The sequence below is a fragment of the Acinonyx jubatus genome, chromosome D2 (genome assembly GCF_027475565.1).
Source record: "Acinonyx jubatus isolate Ajub_Pintada_27869175 chromosome D2, VMU_Ajub_asm_v1.0, whole genome shotgun sequence".
Lineage (NCBI taxonomy): Eukaryota > Metazoa > Chordata > Mammalia > Carnivora > Felidae > Acinonyx > Acinonyx jubatus.
In genome coordinates this window covers 11065826-11071938 of record NC_069393.1, presented here as the reverse complement: position 1 = coordinate 11071938, position 6113 = coordinate 11065826, and the positions used below count along the sequence as shown (strand labels likewise).

At 41.9% G+C, this 6113-nt stretch overlaps 1 pseudogene; it reads right to left on the bottom strand.

Annotated features, from left to right (window-relative positions):
* Positions 1 to 1880: 1880 nt before the first annotated feature.
* LOC113596494 (10 kDa heat shock protein, mitochondrial-like) lies at positions 1881 to 2952 on the bottom strand (annotated as a pseudogene).
* Positions 2953 to 6113: the final 3161 nt, after the last annotated feature.

The window sequence follows — 6113 nt, the reverse complement described above, 5'->3', positions numbered from 1 at the left end:
TTATTAAACCCTGACGCGTCCCTTGTGCGAAAGGGTCTTAAGGCTTGGACGCCACGATCACTTTTGAAATGAAAACCTTCGTCATGAAGATGCCTAAATTTAACTAACACGACTAATACATACCCAATGATAACTAGATGAATTTCTGCTTCAGAGGGTGGTTTTTCACTGTCTGGGGCACCCAGTGTTTTCAATGGACTCACTTCTGTCGAGCAACCAGAGTACTTCTCGAAACAACAACAAAAATGACTTTATCAGTTTTGTTACAGTTACTTGTGTGCATTTCAAACTTCTAGCACTAAATTATAAGTCCCTAAATGAGTAAGTCCCTTTCAAAAAAAATATTTTTGTCCAATAATATGCGATATATTCAAAAGAATGTATGCAACACTTGTGAGCTATAAAACACGACAAATTTGACACTCCACATCCAGACCCGACATGAGAAGAAAAGACAATCCATTCTGTTGAAACCACATGCATGCTTGTGGTTGGCTGGGGAAAAAATGGTCCTTCAAAGATATATTTATCTCACAATCTCCAGAATCTGTGGGTGGTCTGTAAATAATCTGTGTGTGTGTGTGTGCACACACGCACAGTGACGTATACGTGTATATGCATGCATGTACTATTCCTTGTGATTTTCAGTTAAGGAAGATACTAAATTAATACTGAACACAAAATCAGTTGTAGCCTTAGCTCTGACACAAGCTATCAGTTAATCGAAGCTTGTCAAAATCGCAAGTTTTCTTGAAACAAAGAAATAAGAATACATAATCTCTGAGGATCCCATGATTCCATGAAGCAATCTCATGAAGCACCCAAACATAGACAGAGACGAGAGTAAGTTAAATATTCATACGACTGTCAGTTGAATTTGGAAACAAACCTCTTTTCTCTTTTGATGTAAAATTTACATGCAAACAATTAATGAAAAAAAATGATAAAGCCAATTTTTTACTGATACTTCAAAAGACTGAAGTGATTGTTAATGCATCAGATACCTATGTAACCACTTCCTCTAATAAATTCAAATTGGAAAAACTTTAACATCTAGACCTACTTGCTGTTTTTTTTAAAGAATTTATTAATTTTTTATTTTATTTTTGAGAGAGAGACAGAGTGCAAGCAGGGGAGAGGCAGAGAGAGAGGGAGACACAGAATCCAAAGCAGGTTCCAGGCTCCGATCTGTCACCACAGAGCCCGATGCGGGGCTTGAACTCACAGACTGTGAGATCATGACCTGTGCTGAAGTCGGACGTTTAACCGACTGAGCCACCCAGGCGCCCCCTACTTGCTTTTCTACTTCACTGCACTTGAATGAAACAATACCCATATCCTTAAGCAGCTCAGAATCTAGTGGTAGAAACACACAAATATACAGATAACATATTAGCTTCCCGCTGCTGGACCCCACAAACATAGTGACTTCACATGTCACAAATTTACTATCTCACAGTGCTGAAGGTCAGATCTCCAAAATGGGTTTCAGTGGGCTAAAATTAATAAATTCTTAGACATGTAATAACTCTTGGGAGCCTTAAGACAGAAATTTCTGTCGAGGCCTAATGCGGTAGAAACAATACTCCAGACTGAAAGGTTAGACTCCCAGGCAAGGCCTACACTAAAGACAGGAGAAATCATTTTTCCTCTTAGATTGTTGTTTTATGAACTGGCCCCCTCCCCAGAGGAAAAGGGGAGCCCGCTACAGATTGATGGGCGGCAGGCGTTTATTTGTGGGTTGTTTCGTTTTTGTTTTGGGGTTTGGGATGTCATAGTTTATCATAAGAGAGAGACATGGCGATTTTCACATGATGACGGAATTCAGAATTGTCTAGAAGGGGCAGCTTCATGTGATAGCATGTCAATAGTGACTTACTTCAGTCTACATACTTTGCAAGAATGCCAACATCTCTAAATGAGAAATAATCCTGGTCATCTAGAACTACGTTGGTGCCTCCCTTTTCTGGAGAACTACCCCCAACTTCCACGCTGACTGGTGGAATCAGTCCACACTTTACTGTAGACCCGATCCAACAGCTACTACTGTTGCCTGCAATGTGTTTTCCTTAAGATTTTTCTGGAAGCACAGTGCCTCCTCTGTTTACAGTTTTGGCTGCACTCCTTTCAACTAAAACCGAGTCCGGGAGGGGAAGAAAGTTCCTGAACGCCCGTCCTGCCGGCAGTTTGTAGCCCGCTCTGGGGCACCAAAGACGGTAGGTGGCAGGTATAATAAGGCAACAAACCTACTTTTCAAGTTTGACTCAACAGCCTCAAGGTGAGTAGGTCTCCACACACGCTCACAAGAATCTTAAAAGTTTCCTTTTAAAAAAAAAACTTTTTTTTAAAGTGTATCTATTTATTTTGAGAGAGAGAGGGAAAGAGAGCAGGGGAGAGGGGAAAAGGGACACAGAGAGAGAGAGAGAATCCCAAGCAGGCTGTGCTTCCCATACGGGGCTCAAACCCACGAACCGTGAGATCATGACCTGAGCTGAAGCCAAAAGTCAGAGGCTTAACCGACTGAGCCACCCAGGCGCCCCAAGAAATCCTCAAAGTTTCTGTAGAGAACTTACCTGGATTCAGTTAATGTACGTAGTCCCGGGGACTCAACGACACATTGCTCCGCAGGCTGTTCTCCCGGGCAGCCTCCACTGTGAGAAGGCAAGCAAAGTGCACGATCGGAGGACCGGGAAGGAGGTGAGAAGGCTCCGGGCGCTGGGTCCAGCCTGCGAGTCAACCAGAGGTCATGTCCTCTGGGTGACTGCCTCCAACACACATCTCAAGGCTCTAAAAGGTCAGAGATTGTGCATTTCAGGGACGGACTTTTGGAGAAATGTATTACTGTGCCATGAATCTCCCTCCTCCTCTCCTCCCCCATTCTCCCTCTCCCCAGGGGCACAGATGCACCTGCTTGCCCCCCAGTTCACGCCACCAGGGTGGCTTGGAGAGCATAACGCATATACCCTGCACTTTGGGAATCAGCAAGCTGGTTTCTGAGACCACCTGCAGAGCTAAAGATCGAGGGATGCCCTGCACGGCTGCTTTCTAAGCTAGGAAAGAAGTGGGCTATGGGGGCCCGTGAGCCACAGTTGCTCGTCTTTCATCTGGAGGACTGCCTGGAAGACCGGAAGAGACCGGAGGCATCACCAAATAGCTTAGAGCTGCAGAGGTAAGTGAGCATCTGGAACAGAGACCGTGTGCGTCGTCCAAGGAGCCACAGATAGGCTCCTCCAAAGAATCCCACACGAGAGTCAGTTTTCAATATAATCAAGTCCAGAAAACGCTGGCAATACGACAGGACAAGTAGTAAGCACTTGCTCCCCTTTGGTCCGCCGTGTACCGGCTCAAGGGGAATAGAAACCAGAGTTCCAGAGCTCGGGGAGAAAGGGTAGGAGAGAGACGGGTGAGCCAACACTCCCTTTCCGAATGCGGGCTTCTGCTCTCAGGCTGCTTGGACGCAGGCTCACGTGGGGAAGGTGCAGAGACTTTCATTCCAAGTCAAGATGGAATCGCGGTAATTTCTCGGAGAAGTGGCGGGATTTTCCAGAGTGTTCATCCGGACAGGGGAATAATTAGCTCCATGTGGCAGATTAACGAAAGCAGTAAGAAACAAAAATGGAGTTGCTTCAGCGACACCTTGCTTGTTCAATGCAATGGTTTTAGATAGGCTTAGGGCCGGAAGGAATGAGATGCCGGATCACCCACTCCCTGCCCTTGGACCACACTGTACGTGTAAACACCCGGGGCAGGCCACACACATAGGGCATGTGCCTGCTGGGCTCTCTCAGACTCCCCAGGCCACCAACCCTCTGCTCTGCCAAGGCCACTGACACCCATTGGACACGATGTTTTATACTGGCTAATTTTATAGGAATCGGGTGATTTCTTAATGTGTGATTCTGTCCTTCTATGATTCATAACAAATTAAACAGTCATTCATACACACTCTATTTATATTTAACCTCTGTGTAACTTTTCCTCTCTGAACTTCTCCCGTTGTGTCAAGTTGGGTGCTTTTATTTGCTGGTTCCTACAGACTCCTCATATACAAAGATTATTAACTCTATTATGTAAGTTGTAAATAGTTTTCTAAATTCACTGCTTTTGATGATTCTTTAAGCTGCATTTAAGAATGTAGAAGTGCTGAGATTTTACGTGGCTTCGTTAATAATTCATTGCCACAATTTATGCCTTTGGTATCATATTTAGAAAGCCCTTCCCCACTGAAATATCATAAAAAATATTTACCTACATTTCCTTCAGATTTTATATTATTGTATATTACATCTAAATTCTTTTGTAATTTTTTAACATTTTTATGCGTTTTTGAGAGCCAGAGAGAGACAGAGTGTGAGTGGGGCAGGGGCAGAGAGAGAGGGAGACACAGAATCCAAAGCAGGCTCCAGGCTCCAGGCTGTCAGCACAGAGCCCCGTGTGGACCTCGAACTCACGAACTGCAAGATCATGACCTGAGGCCCCAGTCAGAGGCGTAGCCGACTGAACCACCCAGGCGCCCCTGTCCACACATCTGAAACAAGCCTTTATTGGGTTTTTCCAAAGTCTTGGTATTAAGATGCATTTTCATATGGAAATTTTTTTGTTATATACTTTTGCCTAGCTAGAATGAACCCTGCTTGGTATATCAGATTCACTAAGGTTTCATTTAGCATTGATGTACCACAGTGTATAAGTAAGTATGGTCAATAGTTGCCTTTTACTTTTTTTGGGGGGGGGCGGTTGTTTGTTTGTTTGTTTGTTTTTAATGAGGGTAATTCTAACCCATCCGATGCATTAGAAAAAATATCCTTGATACTCTGTATTAGATTAGATAGCCTAAGAATTGTCTATTCTTTAATGATTTGATAGAACTATAATCTGTGACTCCTTTAAGTGCGATACCTTTTTCACAAAGGGATCTATTCAGGTTTTCTAGTGCTTCTAGAGTTAATGTTAATCATTTATATTTCACAATAAAGTTTTCCATTTCATCCAGAAGTGTCCATAAAGCTAATGTGCATTATGAATCTCTCTGAGTACAACATAAAGGGGTTTTAAATGGTTTTGATCAGGAACCCAGGCACCTTTTGTTGCTTAACTGACCTTTTTGTAAGACTATGTTTCTAAGTTTCACACTTTGGAAAATGCTAAGGCCATGTCTTAGAACATCCCCTTAAATTTGGTTTTAAATCCTTTCTTTACAAAGAGTTGTATTACCTTTCTTATTCTAAATCTTGTCTATTGCTTTTCCTCTATTTTATACAATTATTTTTACTCAAATAATTAGCTTTTGAATATGTGTGTGTTCATTTTTGCTTTTCAAACGCCTGTAAGTTTTTTTTCTCTTTCTCCCCAATTAATGGAAAAGAACTTGAAATCAGGAAGTCACCAGGAATTTGTTTCCAAAAATCCAATAGGCTCTAGCTTTAAGTATTTAAACTGAGTGACAGAAAAGGAAAGGATGCGAGAAGAAGGAACAGGAAGAATACGTAATGGGGGAGAGAGAAAGGAAAAAGTCAAAACTTGCAACAAGCAATGGGTGCAAACAGCTTTTCAAAACGTTTTTCTAGTTTTATTGAGGTATAATTGACATTCATCACTTTATGAGTCTCAGGAGTCCAGCATAAAGGTTTGACTTACATATGTGAAATGATCATCACGATAAGTATAGTTAATGTCCATCATCTTATACAGATAGAATACAAATAAATGGAAACAAGGGGGAAAAATACTTTTCCTTGTAATGAGAACTCTTGGGATTTATTAACAACTTTCCTATATGTAATACAGTAAGGGTAATTATAGTCATCACGTTGTACATTACATCCCTAGTGTTTATTTACCTTTTACCTAGAAGTTATCATCGGGCCACCTTCTCTCAATTCCCTCTACCTCTATTTCCCAGCCTCTGGTAACCACAAATCCAATCTCTTTGTCTATAAAGCTTTTTCTTCCTCTTAGATTTCCATGTATAACTGAGATCATGTAGTATTCTTTCTCTGTCCAAATTATTTCATTGAGCATAATGCCCTCAAGGCCCTCCAATCTTGTGGCAAATGGCATGATTTCCTCAGTGTTTATGGGTGAATAATATTATATTTAATATGTATATGTAT